Source organism: Pholcus phalangioides, unplaced genomic scaffold (genome assembly GCF_987345545.1).
Source record: "Pholcus phalangioides strain wild (caught in Gottingen) unplaced genomic scaffold, Ppha-v1.0 ptg000008l_1, whole genome shotgun sequence".
NCBI classification, from domain to species: Eukaryota; Metazoa; Arthropoda; class Arachnida; order Araneae; family Pholcidae; genus Pholcus; species Pholcus phalangioides.
In genome coordinates, this window is record NW_028301601.1 from 33,342,137 (window position 1) to 33,357,270 (window position 15,134).

General features: G+C 34.4%; 1 protein-coding gene across 2 annotated transcripts in view; it reads left to right on the plus strand.

Moving 5' to 3' along the window:
• The window catches only part of LOC149084197 (hemicentin-1-like), a 425,960-nt gene that overhangs the window by 76,513 nt on the left and 334,313 nt on the right, over positions 1-15,134 (plus strand). The window lies entirely within an intron of this gene.

Genomic DNA, 15,134 nt, shown 5'->3' on the forward strand with positions numbered 1-15,134 from the left:
AATTTTATACAACTTTGACAATAATTGGATGGAAAAATATACGTAAATACGAGCTTCATAAAATGAAATGACTAATTAAATTTAATTTCGTCATGACATGCATCGTTTGAAGATTTCGAGAGAAAAATTTCTTCTCTTTATTATTTCTTCCGTTTTTGGACGATGATGTCGGAAAAATTGCCCGTGTTTTTCTTCAAATTATTCCTCTCGCGCAGCATATGTTACGCTATTTTATAAACAGTGTGCAATTAGCAGCTCTAATTTTCGGAATTTATTCACTTGATAACGTTTTTTTTTCGAAGTTCTCTCCATCTGTAAACAATCCGGCAGATCCTTTCGAAAGTGTTGAGAATATAATTACTATTTTTCTAAAAAAAAATATTTTAGACGCTTCTGTGTACGTTTTATTTAAAAAAAAATATGTTTAATTTGAATTAAAATGCAATTGATTCACAATTTAAGACGTTTTATCTTTCATAAAAATGAAAGAAAACGCTGCGGCAGTTTTCGCCAATAGGCATCTAGATGCGTGATTCTAGCAACAAAATTCAATTTTACTCTAAATTTCGTTGAAGAGGGAAAATACCCCTCTATAAATCCTCAGGTATTTTGGCAGTGTAAATACTTTTCACTAATAAAAACTAAAAAAAATTATAGAGTAAATAAATTTATCTTCAAAAATTTTTTTTAGGTTAAGACAGAGATCTTTTATTCACTAATATTCTTATACTTAAGCAAAGAATTTAATATAATTCCGTACGACGTTTTCACAATAACAAGTCTATTTCTTTCCTTGCCTAACGGACAGAAAGCTGCATACATCCAAGGATTACACACCGAGGAAAAACGAAAACAATGTAATTTCTTAGCTTGTATTATAAATCCTTACATCCCATCTCGACTTTTCTTCTGAGAGGTTGAAATACAATTATTTAAATAAAATTAATTTGTGAAAATAATTTTTTTTCGAATATTTTATGAACGGCTGAATGATGTGAGTAGCGAAATCGGCAAATTTTCCAGCAAAAACATGATAAACAATGAATTATATTTTCATTATATTGGTAAATGTAATTTTTACATGAGGATCATACATCGCTGTGATAGGTGCAATGACATTCATTGAAATTTGCATCTAGGGATTTATACACACGAAATCTTATCTATCGTTTCTTGGATTTCGGTTCCAGCACCCACCAAATTGACAATATCACCGAATTTGAGAAACACCGATGCAGAATGTGAGAATAGTAACCGTTTCTAAAATGCAAATTAACAAATGTTGAATGACCATGATAATATTTTAAAGTCTTGCCCTTAATTCGGTAAGGCAATTTGGTGTCTTTAACATCAATTAAGTTTTATTTTTTTCACCAACCATAAATTTACCGTATTTTTATTTGTGTAATCCAAGGATTCATGGGTTATACGCAGGAAAATTACATACACGTTAGAAAAATGATGGATTTTGTCAGTGCGTATTACATGCAATTGCATAATACCTTAGATTTTTTTTTCCGTGAGAGGTTGGAACAGAAATGCTTATTTGACAAAAATATTTGTTTACAGATGGCGTATGGATGTCAATAGAGTAGACGACATTTTAATTTTTTCTATCAAAAACGTAGAAAAAATACACTTATGTGATTATATCTTCTTGCCGCAGATATTACACACACACACACAAAATGGTATTTTTCCTTCCTAGTAACAAAATTGTTATGAATGTACTATACGCCGCCGCGAATCATACGCAAGAAATTCGCTTTTGTCGGTGGTATATGAATCATAGGCGTAGCGATATGAGCGATTCGTGCTCAATGTGACCAAGGCAAATCATATCCTACTTAGAGCGACCTGAAAGATTACTTTATTCTATACGTCGACGAATATTCTCTTGACAAATCTTATCTTCGTATACACACACACGCACGCTTATTGACTACAATTAGCTGGATATCCCCGTTTTCATCTCAATAAGATACGGTAGGTTTTATTGAAAAAATTGAATTTTTGCACTTACAAATACACCAATTAGCCTCACAGAACTCAAGCGACCACCAACTTCCAATATACGCTTCACAACGGCGACGGCTAGCAGCTGAATGATGGGCTCTGAGAAAAGCGACGTTTCATCCACTCTGGAGAATGTGCCCTCACGTGACTCGCCGCTTTGCTTCCGAAACCCCATTGTACGGTGAAAGATTTTTGTTTAGACGAGTTTTATCATCTCTTACAGTTCTGACTATCAGTTTAGTAACACCCCGTATAGCGAAAAATTTAAGAACAAAAACACTTAGCAACAGAGATGTTTACATACTGCAAAATGAGAAAACATTAACTTAAATAATTACTACTTTCAGCCTCCATCGACAAAATCAAAACTGATTAATAGTTATCGCTATAGTGAATGAATTGTCACAGATAGAATGAATCGTGTAAAATCTTTAAACGATTTAGAGCCGGCCCCTCCAATTGTTGAAGGTAAGAATATAAAGATTTATTTGGTAGCTCACAACATGACGATGCTCATCTTAATCGCAGAGAACACGGCTTTTCCTTGGTCACTCAGAGCGAGTAACCGAGCCATATACCAAATCGTCTGCATCTAACGAGGAAAAAAAAACATGTTGAAAGAAAAAAAAAACCGTTTGTTAAAACCTACTTAACTATGCATATGTAGTGGGGGTCAACATTGACTGCTCATACCCGAGACAAAGAATTAAAAGCGTTGTACGTCGGAATTTCGTGTCCTAGGAGGGCAACCAGAACGAAGGCAGATCCCTCGTATATTAATTTATGTCGCTTATCTCCTAATAGGAACCATGGGTGGTTTAATGAGCAATGATAATTCCCCCTCATTTCACTTCGTACGCTGGGGACTGCAGCGCAGAAAATTTTAATCCCCTTAGACGTTGTTTCCCGCTAATCTCCTAATTATAGAAACGAGACAAAACTTGACGTTATTAGTCGACAAACTTCTGGCTCTGTGTGCGTACTTTCACAAAAATCATCCAGATATGACATTTGTTTGTGCATCGTATCTAATCTCGAATCCATTTTGTTATATAATGAGTGGAGGAAGAAGGAAGAGTACTTTGGAATCAACTCTATATTATGCGTATTTATATCGAGTAGGATGAACTAGGAATGGAAAATGACAGCTTCCAGTAATAACGCTCGAGTTGTTCGAAGCGGTACACTGTGATGTGAGCTTTTCTCGGAATCTCGGATCACTGGGACCTTGGATTGGTAACAACTTTCACGAATAGTTCTGCTAAACGAACATTAATTAACTTGAAATTATCCATGCGCGATACACTCTCACACACACACACTCTTCCCGCATTCATATGTATTACTTGTACTAACTTCTTCTAGTTTGTTACTGAGCTCTTCAAGGATAACATGCGAGTGGATTACTCGGAACGCGTGAGTCTGCAAACCGTCGTATCGATGTGCGATGTAATTGGATCCCAGACTCATTTTCTTCTAAACAGGACACAGTTTTGCATGGAGTTGATACGAGGCAAGTTCAAATGCAACCGGACTTATATCCCAATTCAAGTTCATGGCAATGCACAGCAGGGACGTAAATAACATTTTTGTGCGTGGACCGCACTAGACACTACCGCTGCTTAACCGTACAGGCAGCTCGTACATGCTGGAATTTCTAACGAAATGGTGCATGGCGGAATGTATGGTCTACCAAAGAAAAGATCCCTAGATGCCATCCTCAAAATATAATGAACAATTTAAATTATATTTATCTCGACCACAAATGCGTTTAAAAAATAGGGATGGAGTGCATTATTAAATCTGCAAGGAATTTTGCCTCATCGCCTTTCATGCTTCTTGGCGATATCTACAATAAATCTCTTTTCATTCTATTTACACACTGTACGTCTTATTTTTCTTTTCTATCTTTTTTTTTCTCCCTATTTTTCTGTGCGGTATCTGATCATGTGTTGTTCGAATGACGTCACCCTAAGGTTCCAGAATTTTTTAAATTCATTCGTGTCTCTCTTTTGCCTTTCAAATATTAATATTTACTTTTGTTTTGAGTAGCCCCATAATACTTTCGCCAGTTGTTTCTGTATTCTTTGAATATATTTAAATGAGTAGAATCAGTGGCAATTTTTCAAAACTTTTTGAAGACGTAACTGCGGGACCAGTTGCTCGTGAGTTGTATGTGGGTCCCCTAACGCATTTATGCTGTGAGTGTTGCGCTTGTTCCGTGTTCTTGATCGTGCTGCCATCTGGCTTCCATATCTTGAAGTGAAGATGATAAATGCTTTAATTTTCAATGTTATGTAAGTATCGGTTTATGGGTTTGACAGCTCTCTACGAAGATACTTTTTAACATGGGGGCCGGCTCCCATTCGTGCCTCGAAGTTGGAAAACCGCAGACAATCAAATACAGCCAACCACTGCGCCGTCATCGGGGTTCGGTTCGATCATGAATCCTGAGGGTCGGAGATCAGCATGATGACACCACGACCGCACAGTGGCTGCACCAAATACTGCAAAAATTCGATGATTATGTAACGATTTTTGTTCCTACGTTTATTTTGCCGTCCATAGTAGTTGCCCACTTTTTGATGATGCCACTCCCTCTAGTTCCGATTTAAGGGGAACATCCCCTAATTTACTTACTTAGTACTTACTGAACCTCCACTCTCTCACCTATGGCGATGTGGCTTTGATGTGTAACCCGTTGCGCACCTGCGCTTCTGCACTCCTGCACTCCTGCACTCCTGCATCATCGTTAAATCGTTGTTCTGCCAATTCCTCTTTCAGCGATTCAAATAAATGGTAGTCACGAGGGAAGGGGATAAATCCGGACTGTAAGGAGGATATTTCAGAGCTGACAGGCAGCTCTTAGTTATTAATGATGTATCGTGCAGACTTCCTTGTATATATTCCGCAGAAGAATCTGTACGAGGTGCATGTAGGGTTAAGTAGTAATACTTTAGTTTAGTATGTACACTTTGGGGGACAGACAATAACATGAGAAAATCCATCTAGCAGACACTTTTCGGTAGTTCAGGGACTACACCATCGTTAATGATTGATTGAGAACTCTCAAGTATACTAGCTAATACTATAGGAACTGTTGATGCTATTCTGATCTCTTTATGTGATCATTTATTCAATAATTTCGAGAAAATCACTAATGCTTGCTCAAATAATTCTCTTCCGTGGTGAGGATCACATTTTCGGTATCATCATGTCCTTCTAAATACTCTGGTAATATACCGTATATACTTGTGTATAAGCCGACTCGTATATAAGCCGATCCCCTTCCCCGCCCTTCAGGACCACCAAAATTGCAATAAATTGAAAACCCGTGTACAATTCGATTCCAAAAAATCCATGCATTTCAGAGAATTCTTATATTTTCATGCAAAATTAATAGCTTACGGAAATTTACAATAGAAAACAATTCAAACTTTTTAATCCGTTTCTTCTGAGTCTCCAAGCTCATCGTAATCTATCAGATGACCATAGGGGGGCGCGGCATCTTTGTTTCCATCTTCATCTGGGCTGTCATCGCCATTGTCACTTTCAGAGGATATCATCTTCATTTCCGTCCATCGCATTGCTGATGCAACACTTTTTGAAGGATCGGATGATAATTTCGGTGGAAACAGAATTCCACGCCTCATGTACCCATTGGCACATTAGGCCCATGTCAGGTTTCTTCAAGGCACCACTTTTTGTAGTTTCTTTATCATCGGAACTCATCCATTCGATCCACAAATTCCTCAAATAGTCTTTGAAAGACTTGTTGCTGCTCACATAAGGCCTTACAATCGAAGTAAGCCCACCTGGTATCAAAGCCAATGATGTTTTCGATTTCTTTGCCTTGTCTTTGGCAATATCGGGGTTTTTAACATATCCCATACCAATAATGCCGGTTTCTCGAACACTGCTACGAAAATGACTACTGATTATGGGGTCGAAATTATCTCATCACCCGTGGTGTATTTACGGAACAATTAATTGGTCTGTGGTATATTTGCAGATCACTGAATTGGTTCCAGATAAGTTACGTGACACGCGGCATATTTACATAAGTGGCCTGCGGCACATTTCTAGATCACTGAAACAGCCAACAGTATTTTTGCTGATCCCCACGGTATAGTTCCAGAATACTTAAGTGCTTCGCAGCACAGTTTCGGGGAACCCAAAGAGCACACATTATATTTACAGATCACCATGGCACAGTTACACGGTATTTCAGTGAAGCATTTTCTGATCATTTGAGTTACCCGAGGCGCATCTATAGATCACTTTCGTGGCCCGCTGGATAATTTCAGTTCATACAAGATATACGGAAGACTGGATGTTGTGAAGATATTTATTATGTGAGATGTTAATTTTTTAAGGAAGGAAAAAACTCATCTCTGCCTCTACCGGGAGATCTACAGAGATGAGTTTTTTCCTTCCTTAAAAAATTAACATCTCACATAATAAATATCTTCACAACATCCAGTCTTCCGTATATCTTGTATTAACAAGTGGAGAGCGACATTCATGTCATTTCAGTTCACTTAATTGATTTACGGTTCATTTTTAGATTAATCGAATGAATTGCGGTATGTTCACAGAACAACTAAGGGTCCCGCTGCAGAGTTCCAGATAACTTATGTGACCCGGATCATATCTATAGATCACCGTGACAAAGTTCCAGATCAATTATGTTGCCCGCAGTATGTTTAAACATCACCGATCACAGTGTCATAGTTCCAGAGCACTTTAGTTACCCTTTGGTGCATTTACAGATTATTTAAGTGACCCATGGCACAACTCCTGATGATTTGAGTGGTCCGCGGCACATTTTCAGATTACTTGAGTGACATGCAGCACAGTTCCAGATCGATTGAGTGACATGCGGTTAGATCACTTAATTGAGTGGCACGCGACGATTTTACTGATACTTACTGATTACTTTTTCAAATTAGTGAAGTGGCCCGCACTGTCCCGCATTGACCACCCATTTGGGTGTTGTTGGTACCGGTAAAAGGCAACCACTAACACTTTACGTTTCGGGAATAATATTTGAGTTTATTTTTGATCATACACACATATGTCATAAAGTCTTTGACACTTCTTTTTTCCCCTAAATGATCTGTATGATTTAAATTTGGATGTTTTTAAATTATATCGAGAATCACAGTGTATTTGAAACTATCCATTTCCTTTACTCTTCTTGGATTTAGTAAATACACTTTAGAGATAATATCTTTATTTATCGATAGAAAAGAAAAGAAAGAACCTTTTGTGAGAAAAACAAATTTGTTTTCCTAATAGCCCAAACAGCTTTTGTCGTCTTAAAAAGAAGATAAAATTGGTCAATTTTATGCGTTTCGTGACATAAAAGTTTGATGTTCCACAAAGATTGAGATATTAAAGACATCATCCCGAAAACAGTTCAGCCGTCTTCATCCAAGATCCCCCTTCCCCCACATCATACGAATTCATACGGATCCCGAGACTTCTCGACAGGTTCCAAAAAGCACACGTTCGCCAAACAGTCTCTAGAATCCGATTATCTGAGCTTACGGCAGAATGGCAAAATGTTTCGTGACTCTATAAATCGAAAAATAAATAAAGTATATAAAAAATAGCATAAGAAATGGGAGAGAAAAAAAAATGTATAAAAAGTATAAGAAAAATAATTGAAAATCTTTCGGGAATTGGAAGAAATGGGTTCCGTTTTTCTCAGTCTCCATTTTTAACGACGCAATTTTCAGGAAATATACTCTTTCTTTAGCATTTCCTTTATATTTTCTTGTTCTTTTTCCTACTCTCACTTCAGGGAAGAGTGGATTTATTTTTGTTTACCCGAGCAGCTATGTGTGTGTGTGTGTGTGCGTACCTATTTCCATCACCTTCGATACGCCATCGATGCATTTTATTTTATTTTTTTCTCTTGCACACAATTTCTCTCTTTTTTTTTTCTTCAATCTCGACTGGAATCGCTGATGGAATTCGCATGGACCGTGGAAACGGAATAAATCATACACAAGATAATTCACCTGTCAGAAAGGTAACAATCTTAAGATGATAACTTGTGTCTGCGAAGACTCGGGAAAAAAAAAGCACTAGGATGCAATTCTTATTACTTCCCTCGCAGCAATATTTAAATTTTAAAATGTATCCAGTATTAGGTTATAGGAACCCATACTGTTATCAGCATAATGATTAATATATAAGAGTATATACTTGGAAATAGATATTCCGTTTCCAATTTCATATCAATGAGCTGGAGAACGAATGAAGTTCCATTGTATTAAAAGTCGATTTATAATCGAAGTGGCATTTGTATTGAAGGATTTCGGAAACAAAATAGTCACTGAAAAACACAACGTGATTCAATGAACGGATTATATTTGAATATAATGTGCATTATCCGAGAAAAATATTGGTGATTTTTTTTTCTGAAGCCACACGCATACAACAACCGTTAGAATCTTACAAAATCAACTACAGTAAGCACCGCTTATTGAAACCACGGATAATGTTGCCACTCGAGTATTGTTCCACTTTCGCCAAGTACTAAACGGACCAGCATCATAACATAGGAAAAAATTGTTTAAAGTTATCACGACTTTGGTTTATGTCATCAATTACTTTTTGTCTCCTTTTTTATTCACTTTATTTCAAGGAAGAGTGGATTTTTTTTTTCACCAGAGCAGCTATATATGTGCGTGTAACTAATCCCATCGCCTTCGATACCCTAGTGATGCATTTTTATTTTTTGCACATTTTTGCTCTGCAATCACACTTCTGCAATCTCGACATGAATCACTGATGGAACTCGCATGGACAGTGGAAACGGGATAAATCATACACAGAAAATTCCCCTGTCAGAGAGGTAATGGGATATATATATTATCTTAGGATAATAACTTGTGTAAAAAACATTCACCTATAAAAGACAATTCTTATTACTTCAATCGCAGCAGTATTTAAAGTTTAAAATAAATCCAGTAGGAAGACATAGAAACCCCACACTATTATCAGCGTAATGATTAATATAAAGAGTATTTTTAATTAAAGTTCCACTTCGAAATGGCCATAAAAGGAAAACTACTGGACAAATGTTGTGAAACTTGGCGATAAATACAGGAGGCCCTGGGGTTTAATTTCCCACAAAACAATAGTTCAAAAACTCACCACCAGCGGGGAATGGCACTGTATACAATATTGTTAAATGAAACAAGACATGGGTTTAAAATGTTTCTAATCGTTTCTAGAAAATGTTACAAAGCATGCTCAATGTCCGCCCTTTTCTGAAAGCAAGTTAAATCGCATAACTGCGTTCTTAACAGTAGCTCTTAGCATATCAGGAGGAATGTTTCGGACATGTCGGTGTATCGGTTCTACGGCGATTTTGCGTAACCCCACAAACAGCTACGTTTTGGAAACGATTAAAGACATTTCAAACCGATGTCTTCGCGTATTATTTCGTGTAGCAATATTGCGCAAATTGAATCCCATGACCTGCTATTACCAAGTTTGATAACAATTTGTAGTTTTCCTTTTATGGTCATTTCAAAGTGGAACTTTAATTACGAAGACCCTGTATATATGAATATATACTGGATATAGAAATTTCGTCTCCGATTTCATACCATGAATGAGTGGGAATGCAAATGAGATTCCATTGTATTTAAAATATATTAATAATACTAGTATCATTTCTATTGAAGAATTTTAGGGACAGATAAGTCACTGAAATACGAGGTCATACAATCAACGTGTGAAATTTGAATATATTGTCATGGACTTCAGAAAAAGTTGTACTATATGTATTATCGGAAAATATTTGTGATTTTTTCCACAAGTCAGCCATTAAAAACATGTAAAGCAAACTACAGAATACGCAACTTAATAAAATCACGAATAATGCTATCAATGGGGTATTGTTACCACTTTTATCAAGTACTTAGAGGAATAATATCATAACATGGGAAAAAAACTCATTTGTAGTTATCAGGACTTGGGTTTATGTTAACAATATTTTTGTCTAAAATTGTTGTTTCTCTTTTATATCTTTTATATTTTTTGAAGCTTAGGTTGTATCAGACTAATTTTTATCTTTAAGTTATCAATATGCAAGACTATGTGTGAGGTCAGAGGGCTCCCTTATTGATAAGAATTTCCGTACTCTGTTCACAGTGTCATAATCGGCCCGTAATATCCGTCATGATCCATGTACGTGTAGCACTGCTTTTGAAATTTCTTTCATGTAGTGCAGACATGTGAAGGTAAGAATAAGGTCCTTTCTTCATTTCATGGTCAGTTCCTTTCACAACTGACCACATTCACAGTTCTTCGGCCGGAAGACACTCATGAGAGATTCTATAAAACGTATCGTACATTAACAGAGGGATAGTAATTCGTGATACACATTAGAGAATTATTTTATTATATTCCTGAATAAAAAAGGGGATTTTAGCTTAAAATGAAAAAAAATATCCTCTTTTAGAACTGCCCGATTTAACATTTTGGTGTAAGTTACATGAGAAGGAAAAACGGAGTTTCCCTCCGTTTCTGTACTTCCTGTTCGACCAAGCGATGCATTTTCATCGTACTCACAACCGGAATTTTTTTTTTCGGATATAGTTATCAATCGGTTATTGTTACCAGAAACTTCGAGTCTGGACGTGATCGAAATAAGAAGCGTACACTGTATTAAATGTCGAACAACTTTTCCACTGAAGAAATGCATAATTAAACAACGCATAAAAACTTTCACAGCTCACCAAAATCGTTTATCCAGTTCATATCATACATAAAGACTTCCTCTTGCGTACAATTCAATTATCCTCGATATCAAATGCCACTATAATCAGATTTATACAGAGGCATTCATTTTTTTTTCGTAAAAGATATCATCAAAAATTTCATTGAATTCTATGAATTTTTTATCAGTAGAAACAGAGATGTGGAGGGGATTGAAGTAATTGAAATGAAAATTTACCCTGTCATATCGAAATCTTTGATTATTTATGGTTGAAATGAAATTTTAATTAGGTTAACTGCTGGAAGTTGTCGTTGACTTCGGATCAAATTTTCGAACGGAAATGAAATAAAAATTATGGAATGAATATCAAGTTTTTATTTAAATTTTTTTCACATTAAATTAATTCGTTTGTATCAAAATCGATGCATTATAGTTCGATACGCATTTCATTTAATTTAAATACTCTGGTACAAGTTAAAAAAGTGAGAAAATTAACATTTCCATAATTACTATTGTGTGTGTGTGTGTGTAGTTTTTCTGATTTTTCTCATTAAACACACACATATACATATTTATATGTTACGGTGAAATGAGCATATAAACCCGTTCATATACGGTGTTGTGAACTTATTGTTACTTATTAGTAGTGATCATTTTCAGCATTTTTGTTTAGCGTCAGGAACTTATTAGCTCCAGACGCTAATGTCAGGTCCCAGGTGGTTGATTAATTCGGTAGTTAATTCATGATTAATTATAATTATTAATGAACTTTTAGTGGCAGGAACGAAAGATGTTTCTAATAAGTTCATAATGGTTAATCGCTTCATTGAAAACGGTCTTGTTCTATTAAAGTTGTGTCTTGCCGGTTTTGTTCTATTAAAGTTGTGTGTTGTCAGTATTGCTCTGTTTAAGTTCTGTCTTGTCGTCATGTTCTATCCAGTGTATTTCTTCCCCCTCTCCACTGCATTTCTAGAATAACTGTAGACAGTAAATGTTCTGGACATGAAAACTATAAAACAAATTGTATAATCATCTTAAAAATATGTTCGCAGAGGAGTTCAGCATTTTTTGTAATGAAATAGGATACTAAAAGTAAAGAAAACAAAAAAAAATCTAAAGATTTGGAATGAAATACCAGACAATGAAAAAGAGTTTATGAAATAGTATAAAGAAACCTTCAGAACATTTTGTTTTTAAACGTCTTCCGACATCCTTGTAGAATTATATCTCTTCTCTGACTTTAAATGTACTACAATTTTTTGAAGTATTTCAAGTCACTCACTGTAACTTACGTTGTAATAGTTATATAAATTGAAAATACTGCCGAATATACATGCTTCATTTAATACTATAAACTAAAATCCTCATACATGAATAAGGTTTAGGGGAATATGGATATATAAATGATATATTATATTGGAAAAGAAATCTGGAAGAATATACATATGCGTATATGCATTACTTTTTTTCATGCACGTTTTTCAGATGTAACGTCATCTTGTAAGATTTTGTTTTTTGAAAAAGATTTCAAACGAAATTTCAGTTTCAGATTCTATGTTTTTTATGGTATACTTGAGATGCTACCCAATTTTTGTTCCTCGCATGGCATCTCACCAAATTTCCAATTCGAGATAAGGTTGCTTTTTTTTTGTCGTTATATATATGTGTGTTCTTAATGCTTATATATATTTTTCTTATTTTCGATCCAATTTCTCAGTCAAAAAGGCATTTGCTTGGTTGGACACACACGAAAATGAAAACGGTTTCTGTGAAAAGAGCACTTTTGGGAACGATTTCCTTTATTTTCCTTTCATTGTACGAGTAAAAACTTTTTTTGGATCATCGAGATTTTTGTACTGGTCGATATTGTTGATTGTAGAACGCTTGATTCGAAAAAAATATATATATAACGTATACAGAAATCTGACTTATACAGATATTTTTAGAAGTATTAAAGAATAATATGATTGAGCATAATTGCTATAATGTTATACGTATAATATGAGATACTTTGTCACTATCAATAACGAAACAACTGAACAGTTAACGACTTGAACTTATAGAATAAAAATATTCTCAAAAACTTGAATTTCCGAAATTTTGAGATTTTATAACTGCAATTAGTACTGAACATGCATGCAATATGAATTAATTTTGCCCTCTTGATATGATTTTTACGCTTTTATCTTTAAAAAATCAGGTATTTAAAGTAATGTTTAGAACGCGTAGATCTGTGAGCTAATAAGTAATTTGGTGTTTGTGCTATTTAATATGAACTGTGAAAAGCTGGAAGCATTTCAGAGAATTTTCAATAAGAAATGATTTCTTATATAAGCTTTTTAATGTTTTCCATATGCCGTATGTTTTTTTTTTTAGCAATTAAGTACGTAAAAATGCGTTGTTGCACAAATTGTATAATGTCATTAATTTTAAATGAAACATTGTACGAAAACAGCATTGATACATTTTTTAGATCATTTACTATGCCTTAGGACCTCCTCCTCCTAACCAGAATATGGCCCGCCACGTATACCTTAGATTAAAAAGAAACTTTTTTGGTGATTTGTCAAAATCTCAAATTTAAACAAAAAATATATTGCTATTATTGGTATTCAGAACACTATAATTCTTTTTTGAATCGAATGACAACATTTTCTTAACGACAACACAATTTGAAATTTTAAAAATAACTGTTGAATAATCAAGTCTAACAAAAGCATCTTCTTGATTTTACAAAATTACGACGTTTGGAAATCTAAAATAAACTATCGCATGTTTTTATGAAATAACAGTTGCAGTGAACGTTTTAAAAAAAATATTTGAAAAAAAACCATACAATTATACACCGATTTAATTTTTTTTTGCAAATCATTATTCCCTATTCAAGCACCAATAATATATTTTTCTCAACTTTGCCTGGGAAAAGTTTGAAATCGTAAGAATCGTTGCTGTTAAACAAAACTGCATATAACACTACTAATAAAAGAATGTTTTGCCTTGAATTTCTAAATCAGCTTTTATTTAGTTGAAATATTCTTTGGAGTATCAGAACGCAAGAAGAAGTTATTTATAGAGACCATTATTCTTCAAGGTAAAAAGAGAAAAGAAATGCATGCATTGCTTAAAGTACAAGATCTCGTTTTATTGGCAGAACGTAAATTTAGTAAAATTTATGAAGATTCTTTCCTTTTTCAGAAAACGAAAGACGAACGGAGACGAAATAATTCCGCAAAATAAAAAAAAAATAATAATAATAAAATATATAAACATAAAAACGAATAAAATAAAATTATTGTCTATTTTTTTCCGTCTTTTGGGACTTCGTAACATTCTGGCAAAATATGGAAAGAAAACAAAAATGCTTAGCAGTCGTATATAGTAGACGCTAGTAGTGGTGGTAGAAGATTTTATAGCTTTCTATTTTATGTTTTTCGGAAATCTATACTTTTTTTCTCTAGTTTCTCTACTCTTTTGTGACTGCAAATTGTTTTTTCGATCAAAAAAATAGAATAAAAATGGAGAGAGACTACATTGCGTGGCAAGCTGTTACGACAGTTAAGTTCTGCCAGTTTGAAGCTATTGAGATCCGTTTTTCTTAGGTTCGACCTAAGTTTAGGCGAATATGAACGACAGCTGTTTTATAATATATATTTTTTTTTCTGAATCGGTTTTGGGTAAAGGAAACCCTATGAAGTTTCATTCTATATCGATGATAGTTTGTATTGAGCTGTGGTGAATATCAAATATAAGACAGGTGGATAGATATTTCTTGCTGTCGCTTGTGGAATATGATGACCATTCGGCGGAATCAATCCTTAAATTCAAGAAAATATTACAAGCTAGGAAAATACTTGACGCCTAACTTGATATTTGGATTATAACAAGATCTACATCAGTGACATAAATACTGCTAAAATATTTCTTTACATTCGGATTTGTACATAGTATCTTTAAAAATCGTGGTGGTGTATCGAATGTTATATATAAGGTGCCATTGTATATATACTGTTAAAAAAATTGATATTGAATTTCTGTATAATCTTATCATTAGCTCTTTAATTTTAATTGGTATCTAAATTTAACTAACAAAGTTAGAAAAACTTTAAAAAAATATTTAATACTAGCTGATACCCGGCGACGTTGCCCGCCCCGTAAAAAATCAATATACGTATAGCTTATTAATTATTTCTTACACAAAAAAAAATTCTGCATCAAGTAAGAAAAAATTACTTTTATTTTTAAATATTTTAATTAAAAACTTGAAGCAATTGCTTGTGGATACACAATATTTTTTTGTTTTTCCATCTGGTGTGTAGATGTACAAATTTTTGAGATTACCAAATTGCGAACAGGCGACGTAAAGCTGTCCGTGTGA